The sequence below is a fragment of the Zalophus californianus genome, chromosome 2 (genome assembly GCF_009762305.2).
Source record: "Zalophus californianus isolate mZalCal1 chromosome 2, mZalCal1.pri.v2, whole genome shotgun sequence".
NCBI lineage: Eukaryota > Metazoa > Chordata > Mammalia > Carnivora > Otariidae > Zalophus > Zalophus californianus.
Genome location: NC_045596.1, coordinates 100,088,922 through 100,114,899, shown reverse-complemented (window position 1 = coordinate 100,114,899; position 25,978 = coordinate 100,088,922). Strand labels below are relative to the sequence as shown.

The 25,978-nt window shown below is 41.1% G+C and overlaps 1 protein-coding gene across 1 annotated transcript in view; it reads left to right on the top strand.

Annotated features, from left to right (window-relative positions):
• The first annotated feature begins 630 nt into the window (after window positions 1–630).
• Window positions 631–25,978, top strand: part of NDNF (neuron derived neurotrophic factor) — a 40,898-nt gene continuing 15,550 nt past the window's right edge. The window contains exon 1 of the mRNA XM_027600542.1: window positions 631–1,142. The gene's annotated coding sequence lies outside the window, so the exon portion shown is untranslated. The remainder of the gene's footprint in view (window positions 1,143–25,978) is intronic.

The window sequence follows — 25,978 nt, the reverse complement described above, 5'->3', positions numbered from 1 at the left end:
CACTGGTCCTGTAGGGCCGCTTTTCAATTGTTAAAACAGCTGCTGAGTTTCAAAACGGAGGAGGCTCGGTGTGCGCTGAGGGGGAAGCGCTCCCTGAGTGAAGGCTGTGGTAGGCAGGCGGTAGGGTGAAAAGTGGGACATGAATGCACAGTTTGCACACTCTGCTTTCCGCCTCCAACCTTCTGGATTTAGCTCGTCTCTCCACTCCCCCCCCCATCAACCCAAGAGTTCCCCCTTATTGTGCACCCGGGTCTCTCTGACGGTGCGATGGCCCAGCGTACGCCTCTCCCTAGGTTTTGTGGCTTTGAGGGGGTCTCGGTGGGTCTCCCTCTTCTTCCTCGAGACACGGGGGGCGGTAAGGACGGTGGGGTGTCCCCTGCGATGCCGCCCGCGGGTCCCTGTTTGGCGAGCGCTGGGTCGTGCGTGCGTGCGTGTGTGTGTGTGTGTGTGTGTGTGTGTGTTTGCGCGCGCGCGCGCGGTGGCGCGCAGCGGGAGGGAGGGAGGAACTGAAGGGGGAGGCATCGGGCAGAGGAGGGAGGGGGCGGGCGGGCAGCGGTGGGGCGGGAGGGGGAGCGGCTCTGGGCTTCAGCAGTGACACTCGGGAGCGAACACACACTCCCCGCTCGGAGCCGCGAGAGAGCGGAGCGAACCGAGCCGCGCACCCGCTGCCGCCGCGCGCCCGGCTCTCCTTGCGTCGCACTCCAGCCAGGCGCCGGTGCCCCGAGCGGCCGCCCGCGGAGCCCGCGACAGCCCCGCTGGGCTCGGCAGCATCCTCCCGCCGCCCAGCCCCCGCACGCTCCCCGCCTTTTAAAAGGACCTCCCGCCACTTCCCCGCTCTGTCCCGGGATCCCCCAGCCCCGCGCTTCTCCCCGCTCCACTTCGCAGCAACTTCGGCGGCCGCGCGCCGCCAGCCTCGCCCGCCTTTGAAGTTTGCAGCGCCCACGGCAAAGTTGGGACACTTCGGCCGATTTAATTTTTCTCTTTTATCTGCCTCCTCCTCCGCCTCCCAGCCCCTTCGGTTCCTGAGTACTGGTGCTTAGCATCTTGGCCGGTGCCGGGGACGTGGACTGTTTCGCACACCACACCTCGGGGAGGGATTTTTCCTCTCCCCCTCCCAGGAAAATCAAACAGATTTTTGTAAGGTAAGTAGCGAGAGGAAAGCCAACTCCTGACGCCCCGACGCCTTAGCCCGCCACCCCAAGACCTGGCACAGGGAGTGTTCACACCCGAGGGCTCATCTGGGATGGGGGGTGGAGGCGCGCGTCCCCTAAGTCAGAGGGACCCAGCGAGGTTCTCCGTCACCGCTGGACGAGGGCACCAGATCCCGAGGAGCCGAGGGCTTAAGGGGCGTGGAGCAGGTCTCTCTCGGTTTTCCACGCTGGCTTCGTGGCTGGGCGGCGCGAACCGTGTTAGAGGTGGAGAGACCGTGCACAGGCCGGGGACACTGGGTTCCCGGTACCCAGGGCGCGGCGGAGTTCGGAGAGCCACAGAACCTTTATCCCGGACTTGGCCTGGACACTTACTTTGCCCGCCTGCCGGGAGAGCTGCTGCCTCCCCCTCAGGTTCATGCCCTCTACCCTCCTCTAGAGAAAGTCTGCGGGACTGGGGTCTTGGAGGCGCGTGAGTGTGGGACGAAAAGCGAGGGGTCTGGACTGCGCCTGGGGCTCGCCCGCGGGCAGGGCAGGAGCGGCTTCCTGGCGGGCGGCCCCCAGCCCCGCAGCCGGGGCTCTGAGATCTCGGTCCCCTTCCGCCAACTGAACCCCCACCGCTCTGGCTCCTCGTTAGTCCTCTGCCGACTAGGCGAGCATCGTTAGAGAAACTTCCTCGAGCTGGGCAGGGAGGCCTGGGACCTGATCCTGCTTTTGCCGGGGTACCAGAGCAGCCACCGAGGGGACCTTCCCTCCCGCCCCAGACCCAGCCGACAGGGCGTCGTGCCCTAGCCCTGTCTGTGCACCAGCCCTGTCTGTGCACCAGTCGGTGTCCGCTCTAGTTGGCGCGACCTTCAGTACCACCGAGCAGAGAGGTGGCGCGGCCCCGACACTCAGGAATCCGAACGAGTGGTTCCAGGTCCCAGCTGTTCTCCTGGGACACTTCGCAAACTGCACAATTTAGGGTGCGGTTTCGTTTCATTGTGCGCCCTTCCTGCCCCCTCCCCCCTGTACTCCCGCCCGGAGCTGGAGAATTCGCCGCAGCCCCCAGCACCAGGTCCACGCGGGTCGCCGAGGCCCTTGGAGTTTGCCGCGGGCACCTCTGCAAGGGCGCTGAGCTGTCCTTCGGGCCAGGTCGCGGTTCCCCTCCGGGTCCCCTTCGGGGCGCTGTCCATCTCCTGCTCTGGGTACAAGGAGCTCCCTGAAACCAAGACCTTGAGCGAGAAATGAACCTGAGAAAATGTCTCTGGGTTTGATTTTTTTTTTTTTTAACATAGTTCCTTTTAGCAACTTAGTTGTGCTGGTTAATTTGTCTACTTCTCATCATCATTCTATCCTGCTATATCAAAAAAACAATTTATTTTTTTCATTTAGTCGCTGACCTCTCCAAACACACTACCCTCTTCCCCCCCACCGCCCTCGCCCACCCATTCTTTTGCCTCGCTTCCTGAACCCTTTTTCTTTTCTGAAGGAGGGAATCTCCGCACCTCCTCCTTTTTTCCTCCCACCCGGTCCCTGAGCGCTTGTGAGAACCAGGGGAGTCGTCAATGGAAATAAATAGGAACCCCGCTCCATTCTCCGCCCCCTTTGAACAAGTAAAATCCTCCCTGGGCTGGCAGAAGTAGAGATAAAACATCCCTCCAGAGGGAGCGGTTTTGAGGATTTGATGGGATTGAATTGTTTTATTATCCTGAAAGATGTGATGGATGGATGCGAGAGCAGAGTGTACTGAGGGATCTCAGTATTTATCATTATTAATTATTGTTTATTAAGTGTGATAATAAGGCCATACCCCAGCTGAAGACCCTGTTTATATTTGGTTTTGATTTTGTGTCAGTCTCTTACTACAGTGGTTTCAGAAAGTGAATACACCAAAAGGGTATTAATTCCTCACACTCATTCTGCATATGGAATTAATTAAATGTCAAAAAGATACTGTCATTTTACCAAAGTTTTAACCCATGAACTTTTAGAAGGTTGCAGTATTATGAAATGCCCTCGTTTGCCTCAGTCTGTCTCCTTAAAGTTCAAAAAACTTGGCAACATAATTAATTATGGTCCCAATTCCCATTTTCAATCTAAACCTATATGCAGGATTACATTAAAATATCCCATCATTTATCCTTTAAACGTGACTCTGATGAGTTTAAACTATTTGGGAGGAGGAGTCAGCTGGGAACGAGGGGTCCAGAAGTTAGAAAAATTAGTGACTATTTCAGATTTCACTAAAAAACCCTTTAATGCTTCCTTTAAAGAACAAAATTAACAAGTGTTTTCTCTGCATAATTCCTAACTTCAGCGAAGGTCCTTAATCTTTACCATACACTAGAAACACAACAGCTTGCAGCTTTGTCTCTGTTGTTTTCATTTTTATGTCAGGACATTTTATTCATTAAACCTGTATGTGGAAGTCGCAGGCTCCACGTGGCAGCAACACTCTGTTTTAATTAGTAACTATCATAAAAAAGAAGCTAGAACTCTGTAATGGGCCTAAATTGCTAGGAATTATGTGTGGTTTAAATTATGCATTTATTTCAGCAGAAATGAAACCATGAATATAAAACATCTTTTAATCACTTGCAGACACAGCTTTTATCTCTTAAGATGTAACAAAATATATAATTGAAAAATATCCTTCTAAGAATGAGGGAAGCCCTGACCCTCATTTTATTTGTCCTGGGTCTATTGAACATTCATGCGGTAACATGAATAGTAAAAAGCAAAGAGTGATGTCATAATCTTGGCAATACCATGCTGAGGGAATGCTTACATTCAAGGTAGCCATCCATCGTGGATCAGTCTGCAGATAACTTAATGTAGCAAATTTTTCAGCTGGCTTCCTGAACCCGGTGATTCCGATATTAGTTTTCTCACTTGGATTTATTGACCAGACTCTCTGTGCGATAAGGGAAAACTTGTGTTGTAGAACTCTATTTGGAATGAAGGAGTTTGTAAGGTAGAAATAAAATGTACCTGTCCATTGTTACCTTCCTGTGTTTGTTCCTATAGTATTTCTATTCAGTGTATCAAGAGGCCAGAATTTTTATTTTCAAACTGATTTTTGTTGTCCTTGTTAGGACAGAACTTATTTTTCACTTTGCAACAGTGAATGAGTAGATATTGGAAACGTAAGGACTATGCCTGAGTTAACAGATAGCAAGGAGTAGTGTGAATTCCACATAATGTGCACTGACTAAAATTATTTTAATCTTTCTCCCTTAGTTATTCCAGTGACAAGGTGGTTGAGTCTAGTGACCAAGCAGTGCTCTCACACTTTTTTTTTTGCTCCCCATCTCTGTGTTAGGTCTTGTTTTGAGGAGCCCTGCACTCTTGGTAGCATCCAAGTAATGAATGGACCTCGCCAGGGTCAGCTGCCATCATCTTAGTCACCAGGAAGAAAGCATATCCCATAGCCATCCATATGGGGTCAAAAGCAAGTGTAATCTACAAAAGTCATTCAGATTATTCACTTGACCTCAAAACAATGTCTAGAACCTCTAAATGTCTATTTTGGAACAATTATTCCAAAGAATATAATTTATTCTTTTCTAGTTGGTTCACAATCATTCAGTAGAAGCAACAACTAAACAAGTTATAGTTGAGCAGTAAATAGGAAATCACACTAAATCTTTACTTTCAAATGGATTTCAAAATTACAGTGCTCCAATATTTAAACACTCCACTTAATGCTTTGCAATTTAAACCCTGGAGTTAGACTAAATTCTGCCTTATTTTAACATTATATTACAGTGCAAACTGACACCCATGATACACACACTCATGCTTCCACATGTTAATTTTCACCTAAGAAGAAAAGTAAATACTTTGCTGTTATTGTTCAAAAGAATCACATAGCATGACATACAGAACAAAACTGCTAATCTTTTATTGCATCATATGGTGGTATGCTGATCCTAAATTCAGTTAATATTTCTGGGAAAAACCACACCATTTTAGGATGAAGCTGTGTTTGGATATGTGTATAGATCTCTTGCCTGTTCTGAGATGACACCTGACATTTGCTTTCTGTAGCCCACCAATGCCCAAGCCAATGACAAATGAAGGTATATTCCTGGCTGCTTACTTGCTGAACACATTTCCTAAACCCAAAGATGCTATATTCACACCTTCCCTCTTTCTTTTGTATCACTAAAAACTGCAAGCCAACGAATCCATGCATTTTAGTATTTTGAAATATTTGGAAATTATAAAATATATAATATTAATTGACCCAAGATTTTAAAACATGTTGCTTGTTTTACATTTTAAAAATTAAGAGTAAGGTATTTGATCAGTATGGAATAAAAGCGAACTGGCAATATGTTTCTGCAAATTTTTCCCTTTGGGATAAAGACACAGATTTGACCACAGAACAGCTGGATATTGGGTCCTGTTACAATGTCAATTTTTTTAAGAACTCACTAAACTAAATGTGATTTAAACTTTAAAGTCCACAGACCTCAAGTTTTTATATCTAGATACTTCCAAGATTACATGTCATTATTCCTTCAACAATTTCCGGATCCTTTAGAAACTGATTTATTTTAGTAAGTTGGTGAGTAGTTTTTGGTTTTGATTTGTTAATTTTTCCCGTATCAAATTTGAAAATGACACATATTTAATACTTTATATATTCCTCTGAAGTATTTTTTTTAGTTTCACTTGTGAAAACTCTGAATGAATCTTTTTAAAAAAGAAAAATATGGCAGAACGTATATAGTTAACTTTTCCAATGTCCCTTAATTGTTCCTTTCAAAGAATTTGCTGCTATTCTTTTGAAAGAATTGCTTCTATATAGTTATGAAAGAAAAAAAAAGAAAAAAATTTTAGAAACAATGGGTTATATAAAGTTTGGAAGGAATGCATGCAATAAAAATATGATTACACATGATTAGAAATCGAACGGACCTCTTAGACACTGCCTCTGCAGTGTGGAGGTTTTAAATATAATAACCAAATAACAAAAATTGAGTTAGCAACATGCATTCATGTCTGTTTTCTAATTGGAATGATTACTGCCAATACCACAAATAGTGGTGACTGACTGGAGTATATGGTAACCAGGCAAGTTTCTGTCTTCTCCCTAACATGAAAGCGAGGCAACACTGTCTTCCTCCAGCTGTGTGCTCGGAGGACATATATTCCACACTCTAAAGACATAGCCAAAAAATATGGACTACATTCAAATGCGTGTTTTTATCCATAACTAGAAAATCATCATAACTACATAGATCTTGTTCTCTGAGGCAATTGTCCTTAAGCATACAGATCTAGGTAAAATGAGACTGAATTTTATCATTTTTCTGAAAGAAATAGTAAAACTTGAACCCACAATTAGAAAGATTTGTGAAGGGTAATAGCTTGTTTTTGAAATCACCATGACTGTTGTTGAAGTTATAACACAGAAACTACGAGCAAGTGTTTATTTGCGAAGATTGAGAATACCGTGTCCAGAGAGTTGACAAACTAAATGAGGGGCGACGTTGTGATACTTACTTGAAAATATTATGTTTAAAAGGGAAAAGCTAGTGTGAAAGGGATTAATTTATTTAGGGTTAATTTCTCTGACTTGGGTGCTGCACATGTTAGGTGGCTCCTGGAGTATAGATGGTTACAATTCACAGCACGTCCAAGTGAAAAATAAACCTCAGCAATCCATACGAACCTAGGAGATGGCTTTGATTACTCCCTTTTGTTCAGGTCATGTGTACTCGAAGCTCACGGGCATTGCCAAATGTAACATTATGCATTTTATTTCTGTAATAAAATGTGTTTCTGATTAAATTATCAGAGTCATACCAAAACAAAACAAAACAAAACAAAAACCCAACTCACATAAGCATAAATGTACTTGATCCTTTTTGGTTATCTTGTTTAAAATACATTTAAAGACAGATAATAAATACATTTCGCTCATAAGGATACGCTAGTAGATAGTCTTGGTTGAAGTCTAAATATTATTCATATGTTGCTATTCATATTAAATCACAGCATTCACTGAAATTCACTGATACTATCAAAAACTTCAAATTGGGATTGATTCAGAAGTAACTGGATCCTGTAACTGAAGAGAGATCTGTTGCCAGCAGTGGTGACAGAGACCAGAAACAGCAGTGGTAGCTAAAACACCTGGCAAACTGAGAAAAAACAGCAATCATTTATCTTTTGGCCTCCCCAAGGCTCAGATATTTTAGTTCTAGGGGTGATCCTTCGAAGTTTGCTAAAATGTGCTATGAAAATATATAACCTTTTTTTTAATGGAAAATGAAACTGTCCCTTCAATAGAAGACAAGGATTTGACCCTCTGATGATCCCAGTGGCAGGCAAGCAGGCAGGTCCCATAGGAGATGGCCTGAGATATTGGGGAAGCCACCCTGCCCCCAAATGTTACCAGGGCCTCTCGGGGTACTAAAACACTATATGTGAAAAGATGATTTTTCACTTTTAAAGTAATTTTGTTTTTCAGTGTCCGCTATAAATATGAAAATACCCCTAGGATGAGAAACAGGGTAAGCAGCTATCAGTTCACATCTTAAAAAGATGTTAATAGCTAGACAAAGCCAGATGGGAAGGCTAGCTGAAGACAGAATTTTAGAGACGGGAGATGCTGATCTTTGGATCTCTTAGCTCCTTCTTCATTGGACAGCCTAACTTCAGAGTACACCTGCTCTTTTTTTCTCTTCCTTTGATCATTGCTTCTCAGTTTCTTATACTCTAGTATAAGTTATACCCAGGGCCCGCTTCATAAGCCACACCTGGAAGGGCCCCTGTGCTTAGTTGAATGCTCCTCTGTCCCCATCTTGAAATTCTTAATTTTTGAACAAGAGGTCTTGCACTGAGCCCCACAAATTTTCATTGTATACTGGGCCCACAAAATAAGTAACTCATCTTCCTTCTACCTTGATGTGAACTTAAGATACGGACTCTTGATGTTAAGGAATTGGTAAGGACATTTGAGATTCTCTTTGCAAGATTTGGTCTAGTGACTATTTGTATTTAAAAACTTATCTTTTCAGTAAAATGAAAGAAACAGAACACTTTTAAAACAGTTGAGATACTGAACAGGTATTTAGCTTTTGATAGTGTTGATCTTGTAAAGCAGTGGTCTCTAAGAGGGAGTGTCCTCTTTGCCTCACAAGATGTCTCCTTGTAATGAAAGGAGAAAATATCAAAACTCTATTTACACTTACTTTTATATATAAAGAAGGAAAAGAAGTTTTTTAACATTATGTAATATATCTATTGACAAAGGCACTCTTACTCAGCATATTGGATGGTCATTGAAAAATCAATAATGATAGAGGTGACAGCTTCTGTGAAGTAAAAATAACAGTGAAAATAATGACATTCTAATCAGCTCTGACAAGAAGTCAGCCCTACCCACAAGTTAACCAGAAAAAAGATGTGCAGTATAGGAGTTCATCCAATATAATCAACTGTGATACTCATCACAGTATAGAATGCCTTAAGTTATATGTACATTAAATCCCAATTCTAAAAGATTTGGAAACAACACATTACAGAGCCAGAGGTTTTAAACAGAAAGCTGAAAGATCCCTCAAATAAATTAGTCACTGTTATCTTCAAGTATTCTTAGTTATATGTATAAGCATTTGATAATTCCTCTGTTACCAGTCAACAGATAATACACTCCATTGTGTTCTGAAAAATTCAGTACTCTAAGACTTAAAAAAAAAAAAAAAATCTAACCTGCTTAATGCTCTTGTAAAAATATATATTGTGTTACATTTTGAAATTTTTATTTAAAATTTTATTGTCTCTCAGTAAAGTTGCCAGCTATTAACTTATGTTCAAGTTGTTTCTGTGCTTTGAATTTCACAACATGAATGGAAATTACCCTACTTATTAACAATATTATAACTTTGTAAAACCCTCAGTTGTTTACAAGGTACTGCCACATCCATCATTTCCCTTAATCTTCACAGGAACCCAGTGAGGAAGATACTACTGCTGAGAAATCTGAGACTCAGTTTCAGTTAAGAGATTTACCTACACTCACAAACTTTTAAAATAAAGTGGGGACTCTGGTTCCAGAAGCAAAATTGATGGAAATGTCTAAAAGTTTTAAATTGAGATTAGTATCCAAGTTAATTTGCAAGGACACAATTTGCTTGGATTTTTTTTTTTTTTTGGTTACAATTTAGTGTTTCAAAAATATCATTAATTTAGTCTAAATTCACAAGACCTTAATCGTAGACAGCTTATGTGCTAAATGTTTACTGGTTTTGGTAATAGTTAACCTACTAGGTAATTTTGTAAAGGAAGATGATTACACTTTTCCACTTTTAAATCAGTGTGTATTAAGGTGCAATACTGAAAAAATAATCTGCAGAATCCCTTTTTAAATTAGTGGTAATTCATAATAATTCACCTCTACAGTCATTCCAGTATTCTACTAATAATACAGCGGCATTTTAAGAGATAAGATTTGAAGTTAGATCTGTTTTAAAAATTTTTTAATGAATTATTTCCCCCCAAATTGCGTGAAGTTATACATTTCAGTGGAGTAATGAGGGTTATTATGGACGCATATGATAGGATATTCCAAATATCCTAGATATTTAAAGCCCTTTAAAACGTAATGAGGAATAAGTAAGCTCCAACAGTGAAAATATTTATACACACACACATATTAACACTTCAGCCAGCAAGTTCAGTCTCTAATTGAAAAAAATACCTATACTTAAAGTTTTATTCACACTTACAAAGCAATGACAACAAAGAGGCAGTTTTGAAACATCTTTTTCTCTGGGCAGGCTTTATGTTGTGTAATGACCACTGATCACTGTTGACCCCCAACATTCACCATTGCAGCCTTTCCCTAATGCGTCCCTTAAAAAAATTTTTTAAAGAAGAAAAAGCACACCTAACTGTATATCTTACTTTTGGGGAGAGGTGAGGAAGGGGTGAAATAATTGTGGTCCAGCATTGTGTGGTTTGTCATCTCTCTGATTGTTGTAGACTTATGTGTTTGTGTTATATCACCATAATTTACTATAAACTCTTCATTAAAAGTGACCGTGGGGTCTGCCTGCATTATCTGCCTTTTGAGTGCCCTGTTCTTTAATCATCTCTTAAGCCAGAAATAATAATGCAGAACATCCCAGGAACTGAGCCTGATCCTCAGCTCTCTAATCCCAACACGTGCGTCTGAAATCCTTTGCTAGGTCTAGTCCCTAAAAAGCCCGAGCACACTCACCTTTGAATCCATTGAATCCATCTTTGTTTGTTAAACAATATTGATGCCCTCAGATATGGTCTATCAAGGCTAACAAAAAGAATATTAAGAATTTCCTACTGTTTATGTGATTATTTTTAAAAACTCAACATCTTGGCCTTTCCTCTGTCAGTCTTTGATGAAATAAGAATCTTTAACCTGATAGATTAGGTAAATTCAGATAGAATAACCCCATGCTGAGACACCTTCTGATACCTGTTTAAAGAGCAGGTCAAAACATGTATCTTTTGTTGTTGAATAAAATTTTGCAACTAGTTAGAGAAGCTGCTTCATACTATTTATAGCTAAATAGGACCTCTTTTTATTTAAAAAGGGCATTCACATCCACTATCTTAAACCTCTAAACAACTCTGGGAATAATTGTCTCCTTTGTGTAGATGAGGAAACAGAGACCAAAAGAGATGAAGAGACTTGCTCAAAGTACAAAAGCCAATAATGGTTTAGTCAGAACTTCTTTGACTCAGATCTTCTTACTCGAAGTCCAGCGATCATTTTCTGTTTTACTTTGGCAGCCTTTTAACTGTTCCCAAACTTGGAGACATGAGACCACAGAATGAGCTACAGAAAGAAAAGAGGTGATATGTTAACCACCCTCTCTTTGAGGTTCTCTCAACTGCGAGATTGTCACGAACCAGTGTCCTTGGAGAGTATTATCTCATCTCTCCAAAGACAGGGCTCTACGTTTATAGTTTGTTTTGGCCTTGGATTTTGTAAGAGGGATCACAGAAGAAATACATATTTGAAAACTGTTATTTTAACTTACTGCTTTTTACAAGAACACGACAACTGCATACTTGTGTGCCCCCCACTTTTTTCTTTTTTCTGGAAATAAGAATAATTTAGGGTTTAACTATTTTAACTATTTAAGGTTCCTGGTACATCTTTCTCACTCTTCTATTTTTGGATTATATTATCCTGATTATAGTTATTTTTAAATCAGAACCTTGATCTTGTCCTGTGCGTTGGCCCTGGAGGCCACCTCAAAAACTCTTCAACAGCAGACCGCCTTTACTGCTGTCTTATCAAAATATGTGCCGGGGCGGGGGGCAGGGGAAGAGGCAAAGCTCAGGACCATCAGGTATTTGGGAAAATATGGGATTGGATCCATGGAATCAAATGCCAATTCTTAGTCTATGGTAGTTATTATTCTATAGTAATAATGATTTCTTCTTGACAGCATCTTATTTCTTAGTATTTGCCAACTCCATTAAGTATATGAACAAATTAGAATCTTGGCACCATCTCCTAAAAAATTCCACTAGGCCATTATTGGGCTTTAATATAAACATATTCCCCAGAGCAAAATACCTGCCTGTCATCATTGTCGCCGTCATCATCTTCTTCTTCTTCTTCTTCTTCTTCTTCTTCTTCTTCTTCCTCTTCCTCTTCCTCTTCCTCTTCCTCTTCCTCTTCCTCCTCCTCCTCCTCCTCCTCCTCTTCCTCTTCCTCTTCTTCTTCTTCTTCTTTCTTCTTCTTCTTCTTCTTCTTCTTCTTCTTCTTCTTCTTTTCTTCTTCTTCTTCTTCTTCTTCTTCCTCGAAAGCTGTGAAATTGTGTGGATGTAATAATAGTACTCAAAGTAAAAGGAGGAAAGGGTGTGTATAATCTCCATGTCATCCATGCTGAACAGATGTTGAAAACATTAACATTTGGTAATGGGTAAAAATTAGAAATCAGAAAGTTCAAATAATGAGGGGAGGGGTGCCTGGCTGGCTCAGTCGGTAGAGTATGCAACTCTTGATCTTGGGGTTGTAAGTTCAAATAGAGGTTACTTAAAAAGAAATATTTTTTAAAAAGTGAGAACAGTGAAAATACTGGAGAAGAAAATCATAGTGCCACCATTACCAGATAATCAGTCATGTGATTGGAAGAGACAGAGCTACTCAATGTGCAGCCCATGAAATATCAATATCCACATCACTGCAGAGCTTGTTAGAGAGGCCAAGTGACAGGGCCCACCCCACACCTTTTGAATTAGAATCTGCAACTTAACAGGAAAGCTGGGTCCTAACTGCACATTCAGGTTTGAGAAGCACTGGTCCATAGTATTTGTTCTATTCTCTGATCAGAATGTATCCCAACCAAACCATATTCTACATGTTTTCAGAGGAAAGAGGTCCTCCTGAGTAATGCACTATGTTATTCTTACTAGGACATGTCTGTGTTTTTAAGGACAGAAAAAAATGCATCCTTCTACCAGGTTCCTGGACCATCCAGCACATACCACCCATCTAATAGCAACCAGCCAACAGGTTTCCATGAGGTCCACCTCAAAAGATTAAAGAAATACTTCCCAAGTATTTAGGTTTTACAAAGTATACCCATAAAATTGTCAAAAGCATCCATAACTTATTTCCTATTTAGCTTATAATATCTCTTGCAAAACAAATTCCATAACTCAGCAATAATAATCAATCTTACTATTTTCGATTTCATTTGTTACCCACAAAATGCCATGAACATCTGCTTGGTGTTTAGGTTCCATGATCAGCATTATACCTGCTGTAAAGAGAGCATTTCCTTTCTGCAGAACCTGGGCATCTCAAGAACATGCACAAACAGAAGTTGAAAAGGTCTGCAATAGAAAGATGCACAGTAGAAAAGTGCACAGCTAAGTTGCCCTGTGGTTGTAGATGTGTAAGTCGTGAAGAATGAGTAGGAGTCTGCGGCCCAGAGAAGCAGCAGAGACAACCTTACAAAGGAGGCCGCCCAGTGCCCAGGGCGGGTGGCAGGCACATGCTGGGAAGGGGAAGCCAAGTGTGGGGAGTTGTAGGAAATGAGCTTGGTAGAGCGAGTAGTGAGGGCAAGGACCTTATGTGCATGCACTTCATCCTCCGGGTCACAGGAAACCATCTGACTTTTTTATTTTTGTCAGCAGAAGAAGGAAACATTTTTGGTTATAAAGATAATGATGTCAGTACTGTGCAAAATGATCAAGGAGAGACGTGGGAAATGGCTGTGGGTATGAGAAGCGGTAAGTGGATCATTTGAGGGACTGGCAGTTTGGATAGAGAAGAGAGAACCAATTTGAGGGAATATGCAGCAGGGAGGCTGGCAGGATTTGTTGGTTAGCGGGGGATGGAGATTGAAAACAAGTGGATAATGTTGAGGTTCCTAGTGTGGCACCTGGCAGGACAGTGCTGCTGAGGTAAAACTCACGTGTGCTGGTTTTCATGCAGCATCCGATGACCCTTCCGCAGCCTTGCCGAGAACTACTCTTCCATTTCAGTCAACAAACACAGGAAGAAACCAAGGCAGCTCAGGAGTGGTCTCAGTTACTTAATCTGCCCATGGACTCGAGGGTATAGAAGTGTTCTGGCAGAGGAAGGAATAGGGCCCAGATTCCCACTGCAGCCCAAGTCTGGCTTGGTGAGGCCAGTGCTGAGCCACTTCACCCCTTTGAGTGTTCAGTCCTGGGCATCAGGAGGAAAAATGGGTCTGGAGCTAAGAATCAGCCTTGAGGCCTTGGCAAACAACCACCCCCAACTTCCTTGCATAGCCCAGAATCTGATGAGAGAGATTTCAGACCACCTTACTCTTTGCAATAAACTTCTTGAAATCAGTATAATTAAGCAAATATTTATTTAGTGCCTACTTTAAGAACTACAGAAGTCTATATAAGAGATAGAAAGATGAGTAAAAAATCTTTTCTAAGGGGCACTTATTTGAGTAAACTCATGTTATGAAAGCCTTATGAAGAGCTTTTTTTTAAGGACAAGAAAAAATATTAAAAATAGCTATAATTCAAGTGAGATAAGAAAGTGCCATAAGAATCAAGGTCTCTGGTCTCACTGGAGGACCTTGATTCTGCCTTATCCACCTCTGATGTCCCCAGGGAACTTGCAATAGGCAACTAATAAACACTAGTTCACTTACTGACAGTGTACAGAGAGAGCTCAGATAGCAAACCGTCTAAGTAAATACCACGTGGCTGCAATCCTATTAAGAATCTTCCTACAGATTCTTCCTGTAGCTTTTTTTTTTTTTCTTTTGGTGTCTTACTCCAGAAAGTCAGGAACCTCCTTCCTCTGTCAGAACACCTTCTACTTTTTAAACTGCTCTGTTCAGTTTAACGGCTTTGTCAGCTGAGTCTTTTATTTTACCTAGTCCCAAACTCCTTCCTTATAGTCCCATGCCAGCCGCTGGGACTAGCTGGGCCAGCCAGACTGCTTGTAATCCCTCTTTCATCTGATAACAGGCCTTAAAACATCTGGTGTCACCGCCCATCCCTGCATTCCTGGATTTAACACTGGCCATTCCTTCCTCACCAGATGTGATTTCAGCTGCCTCTGTGAGTCAGGGCTGTCTTCTGGTCTCTGTGGCTTGCGATTGTGTCCCCTTTAGTGGCTGAGGGTTATGGTTAAGGCACAGGTGGGGCAAGATGCCTGGACATAACTTGCAGCAGACCAAATAGGTCCTTCCCCCCTCAGTCTCCATGATTTACTCCTCTCCATTCAAGTCGCTGCTGAAATGTCACATCCTCAGAGAGGCCTTCCATGACCACTCAGCCTAGAAGGTTTCCCTACCCGCAACCTTCCTCGCGTGGCTCCCCTCCAACCTCTTCAGCAGCCCATGCTGCTGCTCTCTGGAATGGTTATATGTTGATGTTTGCTTGCTCATCCTCTCCCTTACCTACCAAAGTGCAAGCTTTGCAAGCACACGGACATCACACATCTTGTCCAAGGCCATGCTCCCAGTATCTCAGGCGGTGCTTGGCACAGAGTAAGTGCCCAATAAACATTTGTTGCATCAGCCAATGAATTCTGCAATTCCATCATGCTGGCTCTTTGAAAAAAAATTCCTCTTGTCACTGCCTTGTTGATGAGTATTGCTTTTTATTACATCACTAGAAGCTGGGTTATAAAGATTTCTTTGATCAAAACCTCATTATGGAAGATTCAGCCCATGTGTTCAGCAGACATAGCTGGCAGAATTACCAAAGCAATTTTTGAGACCAGGTTTGTCATCAGAACAGGAATATCACTGCGCCTGAATAATTAAAGTAACTGGTTTTGTTCATATGGTAAGTAGAACGGAAAAAGCTTTTTAAATTTTGAAGTTCTTTTGAGAAGGTGGTATGTATTACCTGAGATAGAGGGAAAATACATAAAAATGTAAGGTTGTTGCTGATGGATGAGTGAAGAGCTTGATTATCTGTGGAATCTTTTTGTTCCCGCTACAGTTTTACCCTTGTTGTTTTATCCTTGCTGTCACCAGCACACAAAACTTGTAATGATCTCCGTTCAGAAGATGTGATCACTCAGTTTGGTCCACCAGTCAATTGGTATTTAGTAAACCCTTGCTATGTGTATTACAGAATGTCCGGAAAAGATTGCTGACTTTTCTCCTTTGGAGTATTACACTTCAAAGTTTGGTGTCTGTCCTAATGACCCCACCACTGACCTGTTGGCTTTCTCCAGCCTGCTTTTTCCTGCCTGTCACTGAGCTCACCGCCTGCCTGCGCAGTTCCCCTCATTCTCCTATCAGCCTCTTGTGTTTGCAGTTCGTCCTCCATGGACGGCGGCGTTCTGCGGAAAAGTGCCCAATAGAATCCGTGAGATGGCGTTGGCAGATGTGGGCTCTTAGGAAGAGTCCTAAGTTTTATTGAGCCTGTCCATCTGGACATAGCCTAGGAAGAGGTCTGGTTACATGCCAACTTGCAGTGTTTTTTTGGTCACATTTTTTTCTTAACTTCCATATCTGTTTCTCTTAGCTTCCTCCTCACTGACCATGAACAACCTCTTACCAGAACTTTTGATAAATTAGTTAGCCTCGGATGATATGCACCCTTCATTGGACATCTAAATTCAAAGCAGCAGCTCTGGTGTGCGAGTGTGTGTGTGAGTGTGTGTGTGAGTGTGTGTGAGTGTGAGTGTGTGTGAGTGTGTGTGTGTGTGTGTGTGTGTGTGTGTGCGCGCGCACATATACTTGTTGCCTTCCCCCAGTATGTCTCATCCACCTTCCCTGCATCCAGCGGATCCCCTCAAGATTTTTGGTTTTTCAACCCACACATCTTGCTACTTCCCACCTTGGCCGGTGCTCCCTTATGTTTCTTATTAACAACAAGACAGTGTCTCCTGTTTTTGTCTTTTCTAATACCTTATCCAGTATAAGAATTAGCTTTTAAAAACTGCATCTAAGATGATCAGCCATTCATGAATTATTTGATGCCATCTGGAAATTCTGCCCGACTGATTTCATTTCTCTCTGATTTCTTCCAACGTTTTGTTATTTTATTGCACCTACGTTCCTATAATCAAGGTGTTATCTTTGATTCTTATCTTTTCCTCACTTCCTGCCTCCAACTCACCTGCCCATTCTGGTGACGGTGACTGTTAAGACACAGCCCATCTTTCCATTACTCTCTGTCTCCCCCACAGGTTTAAACCTTCACCGTGTCTGCTGTGGCCTTCTTCTGATCTTGTTGCTTTTACAAAGATGAGGTTGGTTTTTGCTTTTATAGTTATCTCTTCCCTAACATCATTTTCTACAAAATAGAGTTATTCCTAAAAAACATGGATTGGATCATGATCCTGAGCTCTTTTTTTTTTTTTAAGATTTTATTTATTTATTTATTTGTCAGAGAGAGCGCGCACACAAGCAGGGGGAGCGGCAGGCAGAGGGAGAAGCAGGCTCCCCGCTGAGCAGGGAGCCCGATGCGGGACTCGATCCCAGGACCCCTGGGATCATCACCTGAGCTGAAGGCAGATGCTTAATCCGCTGATCCACCCAAGGGTCCTGATCCTGAGCTTCTTAAAGGCTTTTCCTCATACTCAGAATAGAATCCAAACTCCTTAATATAGTTTGCAGAACTGTATGTGACCTGCCCTTTGCCTTCCGCTCTCCCTTCTGCCCACTTTGTTCCACACTGATAGTTGTTCCTTCATCCGTACTCATGTCTAGTGCCAACTTCAGGCCTTTGCACCACAGCTGTCTCTCTGCCCAGGATGCTCTTTCCTCTGACATTTATTTCACTGGAAGCGCTTCCTCTGGTTCGTATCTCAGAGGAAATGTCATTTCTTCCAAGAAACCTTCTCTAAATATTCCACCTAAAGCAGCCATCGCTTTCTCTCATGCAGGCCTATTTTAATTCTCTATGGAGCAGTGAATGCCAGCCACTAGTAGTGTTTGGTTATTGATGTTTCTGTGTATGCGCTGTCACCCCCACTAGAACATGGCTTCATGAGATTATCAGTGTCCCTAGAAGAGTGTCTGGCATGTAGCAAGGACTCATGACAGATACGTTGAGTAAAAAAATAATGAATGAGTGAATATACTGACATTATTGGATTCTGCTGCTTGGATATGTAAGTTTTGTTTTTATAAGTAAGTTATAAATTCCAAGGATATGTCTTTTGGGTCCTCATGTTACCTACTTCAGTTCGGAATATGGAGTCAGTGCTTGGAAAACTCCTGTTCTCTTGATTTTTAGCTCTTTTAATCTTATTTTGTTTTGGTGTCCTAAGAAGTCTATGGAGTATCTTACTGAAAAGTTCCCTTCCTGGTTAAAATAACTGTAAAATATCAAATTCAAAATTGACATGCTATCGTCTTAACCTCCAGTGAGTCTACAACAACTCACCTCTACTGTCCTAATGATTATTTCCAAAGGAATTGGAAGTGGGCTTACTCACTAATAGAAATTCACATTAATACTCTTCTAAGGGCTGTTACCGCAGTTGTGGTAAACCCTCTCCCAAGGCTAACGTACAGCAGTAACTACTCAGTACATGAAATGGATGGACAGATTTCCATAAAAGTAGGTTGCTTTTTCTTCACTTCAGTCTTTAGCCTGTTCTTCTTTTGTCTTAGAATTAGAGAGGAACCCAAGTCATAGTGTGCATCTTTGTGAAACTTAGTTACTGCCTCACGTTGCCAGCTTCCCTAAGAGGTGTGATGCGCTAACCTAGACTCTCAAGGGTTCACAACTGCAGGGCACTGAGGAGAACATCTGGGCCAATAAGCCACCAATGTGGATAGTTCTCATGCCTGCAGTGGAAGTGTCCTAACTCAATCTGTGATTTTCCCACTGAACCATGCTTCCTAACCTTGGGGGTGCAGGAGAGGGAAATTCTGTGTGGAAAAGAGAAGTTTTGCAAATAGTACTCTGGAAAAAGTAGCCTGTCTTGAGGAAATACTTGTTCTTGTCCCATCGTCTTTCCCTGTGGTCTTAGGACGTGATGCAGAACTGTAGGGCCCCTCTTCAGAATTCTTCCCAGGAATCGCAGCAGTTGCTAAGAAACATAGATGGTAAACCATTAGATAATCACCTTTTAGCTTTCTAAGTTTTCCCAGCCTTTATAAGGGGACATTTTGCTTTTATGAACCTTTACAATTAGTTCCCTACTGATCTCGCTTTACCTACGTCTAGAAGTATTTTCTTCCTCACTTCTTTCTAGACCATAAATACCTCAAGAAGAGAGGACGTCTTATATGACTGGCACATTGTTCAGTGTCTTGCACAAAGGAAGTGCTCAATTAACATTTGTTTGTTAACTCTGACTGATGCAGTTCTGTCTCTGTGCTTCAGCCCCTGGGCTCCCACCTCCATCTATCTCCTTTCCCCGCATCTAGCTCTTCTCCCCTTATCCTACACTCTCTCTCTCTCTCTCTCTGAGTTTTGCTCTGTCTTCACTCCACCTCTGTTAAGCACTTATTATATGAGCCACCTGTTTCCTGTTGGTTTCCTGTTGGTATCTTACATTGCAGGGTACTTTTATCTGGAATTAATGTTCACTTAATTCAATTTAAGCAGCAGAACAGTCTGAATCTATATGAAATGACTTTGTGCTTTTAGTGTATTACACACAGCAGGGACTCAGTATTTGTTGCCCATGACAATTCATGTCTTATCTTCTGGGCTGATAGGTGCTATTGCTAGATGCTCCTGGCATGTTGTCATGTTACATCTTAGCTAAATTTCAGCCGAGGATGGGGTGTTCAGTTTGTTAACTGCTTTGGGGAGCATTGCACAGGAAGTCATTTTCATTTTGTTGCAGATCAACAGGAAATAAGGCTTAGTTGCCAAACTACAGTAAGAAAAGCAACCAAGCATATTATTCCCCCCTTAGGATCTTTCATTATTCCAGGAATCATTAGCTTCTCCTAAGATAGTGGAAATTATTCCAGCTATCTCACTTGCACAAGCAGAGCAAAGTTTGATAGGAGGAAGATATTCCGCCTTTTGTTCCAGTTTTACTTTGTATTATCTTCTCTGTCGCTTTTGAATTTATCATATCTTCTAATCACCAATCAGATGCCTTTTAGGAGATCTACTCCTTCGTTTAGTAAAATGGGTCTGGCTTCCTGGATCAAAGACTACTCTTATCTATAGTACACTTATTTTGGCCATTTCTCTTGTTCATTATTCTTTTTGTTGGCATTAGTGATGGTGAGAATACAGGATCACTTACTCTAAAATCTGATCCCCTTTCAAGTTTATTCTATAGGCATGACCATCTTTTACAATTAGAATGCCCTAGACTCGGCCCTGCTGTGAACTACACGTCATGAGGATCAGAGGGGAGGAGATGAGAGAATGGAAACTTTATTCAGATCTTTGGCATGTTTTAATTTTACGTTGCTTTTTCATACTAATTTAATTTCCTTCCAGAATGAAAGTTGGCAATCATTTAGAGAAGTGGTAGAGGAGGTTGGGATCATTGTCATGGAAATGCACGTGAGGGTCCCTAATCCATAGATTATTGACATAATGAACTCCTAAAACTCTTAATAATCATTCCACTATGTAATGACAGACTGCATTTAGAGAGCTTTAGCCGGTGGATCGTGTGCCTAACTCTGGCTCTGGCTCTGTTGGGGTTAGCACATTGCAGCTGGGCCCTGCAGTCATGGCAGAGCAAGAGCTCACCTAGCACGTGCCAGAGAACACTCCTTAGAGGCGGGCCTTTCCTCCCGCTGGCTTCATCTTCCCCTTGGCTAATATAGAAACACCCCAAACCACAAGATGCCCTATTTCCCTCCAGTTTTCAACCACAGCAGAGGATGTTTCTGTATGGATAAGAATGACTGACTAATTTCAGTTATTGTTTTTAATATTTTTCATGTTTGCAATTTTCATTGTTTGCAAAAGACAACAGAACAGGACGACTCCTGGGAATTCAGCTTTTTTTCACTGCTAAATGTCAGCCTGGAGGGCAGCTGTGTGTCCATGCTGGGCATCGTGCTCTTAAAGAGCACAGACAGACCCCCTCGCTCACAGAGCAGGCTGTGCCAGACACGGGGGCTGGGCCCCCAGTGAACGCTACATTTTTTTCCTTACAGCTACATTAAATGCTTCAGATTTATTATCAGATGTGGCGTGGATGATTCAAACAAAAACAAATGCCCTTGAGTTTAAAAATAGAAGTTGAGAGACTAAATATTTGCACTTAAAAAGGAAAGGAAAAGAACAGAAATCTCTGAGGCCCACCACTTCTTGAAGTCATCCTCACTCAATTATAATCATGCACTTCCCACTCCCTGTAACTAAACATTAGATTTCATTTACTCCAGATGCATTTGCCGCAAGTAAATTCGGAATGCCCATCCTTCTTTCTGGCGATTGTAAATTTATTTCATGTTTGTGGCCTACATGTATTGGGTGCACTGACTCGTTTTTTAAGTGAATCTTAATGACAGTATGGAGACTTTTTTTTCTTTAATCGGTCGCTTGGCATGGCCTGTTTATACAGATGAATCTGATCTTACAGAGCTTTGCAACGTTTAATATCTGTAAGACCTTGAGGACATTTTTTGCCAATATGTCACATGTTTTTGCAAGGGACGTGCCGGCCCTCGGTGGTTGGTGGTGCCAGGACAGAGGCATTAGCTTTGAGCATACCACTCGCAGGGGGGCTGAGCTCTTGGCTGCTCTTCTGAGGAGCCTACAGCGCGGAGCAAGGCCGCCGTGTCTTTAATACGTGCATGACACCTTCTACTCAGAGAGCTTGGACAGTCCCTGAAAACCTGAAACAACTTTTTATTGACTACACTTGCAAATTCCTTACATGAGTGAGATAATACAGCTAAACAGTGGTCTATAAATATAAAGGGGAGCATTTTAGTGGCTTGAAGTCTTTCCCTACTCTTAAGACGAGATTACCAATTAAGACTGTGGTCAAGTACACCTAATATACTTTTTAAAAGGAATGAAAAAAATAACGCAATTTATTTATTTATAATCATTGCTTACACAATTTCAAATAATAAATTCTTATGTTCACTAAGTGACCCAGTGGATTAACCAAGATGGTTAATTGGCCAGTCTTAGGTAATGAAAGACAAATCTTGCCAAATGACAGTAGTGAAGTTGCTGCAGACACCCCCGGGGCAAGTTTTATTGCTCTTAAGCATACTGTGTTTTTGTGGTGATAGAGGTCATCCTGGGTGTTTAGCTGATACATTGGCAAATTATTTGAGCTTCCTTTAATGTTTTTTTTTTTTCCTGCTTACCATTAGACTATTTTACAGTTCTCAAACATTACCACAGGTTTGTGGTAAAAGGATATGCCAGGTCAGTTTGACGATTTATTTTCACTGCACTAAAACCTCGATAGAATAAAATGTTTGAATGATTGCTGAAAATAAAGTCTTAGAATGAGCTGCAGGTTTTCAGTTATCCATCATATGCTCTACCCCTTACCCCTTAGGAAACAACATAAATGCTTCATATCTCTTCATTGGCGTTTCCTTCAGAACCAGTCTTGAGTTCATTTCCTGGGCTCTCTACTGTTCCCCCTGTCCCTCTGTGGACTGGGGGAGCAGAAAGCCCTGCAGAGAAGATGGAGGAGAGGAGTGGGAGAAGCAACCTTGGTCCTCATCCCTAAAACAGCCCAAAGAATACCACTGTCCACTCTTCTTGATCTGTAGCTTTTACCCACTGGCCAGAGAGGGGGCAGCAAATATAAAAATAATTTCTTATCCGTAAAAGTTCTTCTTTTGGAACGACTGCTCATTTACCTTTACTCTAACATCAGCTCACTGGGCTCATATAATGTTTCCAAATAGTTTGACCTTAGGTGTCTGTGTGTGTGTGTGTGCCCCATATAAATTAATTATATTTAGAGTTATTTACTTTATAGCGCCCACACCTCTCTCTGACTTTGTAAGTAGAGAACTCACGGTTAATCTTTGGGCAATTATATTTCAAAAACAATCTCTCCTTTTAATCTAGGGTACATGGGCTTTCCAAAGAATAAAACTATCCAATAACCTAGATTACTCATAATCTAGACTAAAGGTCAAGGTATATCAAATCATTAGATCATTTTTCTTTTCTCACTTCAGTCTTGGCAGGATCTGAAAGTGTGTGCCAAATATGAATATGCCTCTGACAACATCAACAACGTCAGAGTTTTAGATTAGAATCTATATTACTTGATCCATTAGAACTTTTTTCTTTTATTATTATTATGTTAATCACCATACATTACATCATTAGTTTTTGATGTAGCATTCCATGATTCATTGTTTGCGTATAACACCCAGTGATCCATGCAATACGTGCCCTCCTTAATACCCATCAGCAGGCTAACCCATCCCCCTACCCCCTCCCCTCTAAAACCCTCTTTTTAATTGAAACAAAGTCAATCTTCTCAGTAATAGGATAACACCAGCTAGTTTTTCTGGGCTGTGAATAATTATGGGACCAACTTGATTGGTCTGCTTAGAAAAATAAAAATATTTGGAATCATCCTAGCAACTTCTTACTTCTGTTGGAACTAGACCCTTGATTATATAAAGATAGCGTGGTTTCTTGCTATACAGATAGGTTGCCGAGATTACTACCAGACGCCCGTGACAAAAGAAATAATGCTGAAAGAGAAATTCTGAGAAATGTTATTTAACTTAAACTTTAAATCTAGATAAGCTCTGGATACCTAGAAGTAACAAAAATAAATGAGAGGAAAAGTTACGCCATTAGAGGGCACTTTTGTAATCTTAGAAGAAAAGTCAGTTCTTATAGACTAGCTTACCCAAGTCTTATTCTTAAGAGGAATGTATTTTTAGTTGTTTATTTAAAATGACTAATTCTTAAGCTGAGTGTCAGAGAGAGTATTTTATTGGTAGAGGAAAAAAATCTATAGCATCTTAAAACAATCCTTTAAACAATATCTAAGTGACACTTGAAACCTGAATCAGTAAATAGAAGTTGTAAAAATATATACAGTCTGTCTGCATAATAGTTTTTTGATTAGCTATCTTTGATGCTTCTTTTAAATACATTTTGTTTAAAATAATTCTGCCTGTAACCTGATCAAATTGATCAAATGGTTAACTTTTCCTAATAACTGAGTATGCTTTTCCCCAACAACAGATGAATGTTATTAAATAACATTTTGAAAGAGATAATCCTATAGAATATAAAGACTTGTGCTTTGGGATCATACTAATTTTTTCCAGTTTCTTTGAACAACAGTTGTCACATATCGCTGTGTAAATTTAAGGTGCACACATGATAGTTTGATTTATATAGATTATGAAATGATTACCAGAATAGGCTTAGCTAACATCCGTCTTCTTATAGAGATACAAAGGAAAAAAAAGAAAAGAAAAAAAGATCATACTAATTTTAAACACTTTTCCAAAAAGTGTCTGTTTTGCCCATAATATATGGCAATTAAAATGGTGAAAATTGTTTCAGAAACAAAAAGCTGACCTGATAGAATTTTAGCTGGAGAAATAATGATTTTTTTTTTTTATAAAGAAAGCAAAAAATAGAGTTGAGTCTACTCCCTGTTGGTGGTAATCTAAATAAAAACTTCTGCCTGAGCCAGTAAAGTAGATAAGCCAGTAAAATAATTTAGCAAGTAAGACGGAGTGTCAAGAACTGTGAAGAGTTTGAGATTTTACTCTGCTTGTAAGCTAACAAGTTAGCCTGTCATACACAGCATCATCAATGCTAGATGGCATGAGACTCCCGGGTCAGAGACAAAAGCAGTACTCAGAGCAACTCAGAGCCATCCATAGCACAATCCACAGTATTAACATTTTCCCCCACTGGCTCCCTGACCCCCAATTCCCACAGATGAAAAGAGGGCCAGATAGCACCAGCCCCAAATAGGTTTTTTTGTTTGTTTGTTTGTTTTTTAATGAGAGGAACCCTGAACTTGGGGAGCCCAGATCTTCCATGGTATAGTGATCATGTCTGCTCTTGGCTTAGGAAACTTTATCTTCCAAGGCTTTTCGTTGCACAGACATCCTTGAGAAGATAATCTGGAGCAAAGGGAGTGAACTCCTCTGCTCCCAAGATGTGCAAAAACAAGCACAGAGACCCATGGAGAATTATCTCTCTACACTTACTTTGTAGAATCCTACCATCTGAAGCTGTTCACTGCTATTCGTTTATTTATTTATAAGTGAAAAAGTAGCTGATGTGGCAAATATGCAATAATCCTATTTTCCATATTTTTTAACTTACTCGTGAAAAATAGTTTGTATTTCTTACATCATATTGTATTCACTATGTGATCTTACCTGTCCAAGCCTCAGTTTGATCATTTTTGAAATGAGAAAATAATAGCACCTACATCATAGAGTTGTTGCTAGCATTACATGAGATTATATATATATATATATATATATATATATATATATATATATATATAAAGCATTTAGAAGAGTGCAGCATGTATAAAATAAAACTTACTAATATTGTTGTTTTTAACTCAAAATTCATTTCTTATCACTCACTGATTTAATAAAGAGAAAATTCTTCCCATGGATGGCTAAGGAAGCTGGGAAGATTCCCACCAATCATAACTAGCTACCTCCCTAACTCTGGAACTGACCTAAATATCCCAAATATCCTGGGGCATTGGGCAGCCTGTCCTGTTCATTCATACTGTGGTACTGTGCAACTGACAACTTTCTGGGCAAACTTAGTGCCTAATGAGGTCAAGCTGCCTGAGAGTGGTTCTAGAGCAAATACACCTGAGTATCTCATACTCAAGGGCTGCCATCGCACGTTTGCTCTAAGTTCCTAATAAGTATGGAAAGCCAAATTCTAACCATTTCTAGAGACCAAGTTTATTGTCTGGCTTCTGCTCTCAGGAGGCAAAGTTTCGGGGATGCCACTACAAAGTAAACTGGATATATTCCATTATGCTGAAATAATAATTATTTCTTAACAGGGGCAGCCAAGCAAATTCTAGCATATCAAATTGTTCACTTCTGTTAGCTACAGGAGGAGGGCATCAGAGGGGAGGGATTAAGGTTTGTGAGTAGAGGTCCCATTCTGTTTGGTCAACCATGTCCATGTTTGTTTCAAATGGGTTCATTGAGTTTTGATTTTGATCCATCTAGCCATCTTTTATACTTATAAGCTTCATCTGCTATTCGTAACTAATATGAGCTCCCGCTTTCCATCCCCAACTTCCCTTCGATTCCATCCTGACAATTATCTGGATATGTGAGGTTCATATTACTTAATGAAACTTAAGAAGGCCTGGTCTTATTCCTAAATTGCTAGTTGGGAGGAGGAGTTGAGGATTCAGTCTCAGAATCATCATTTGTTTTCAAAGTTTAGAGATCATTACCTTAACCCTTCAGAAAATTGAGGTCCATCTGGAA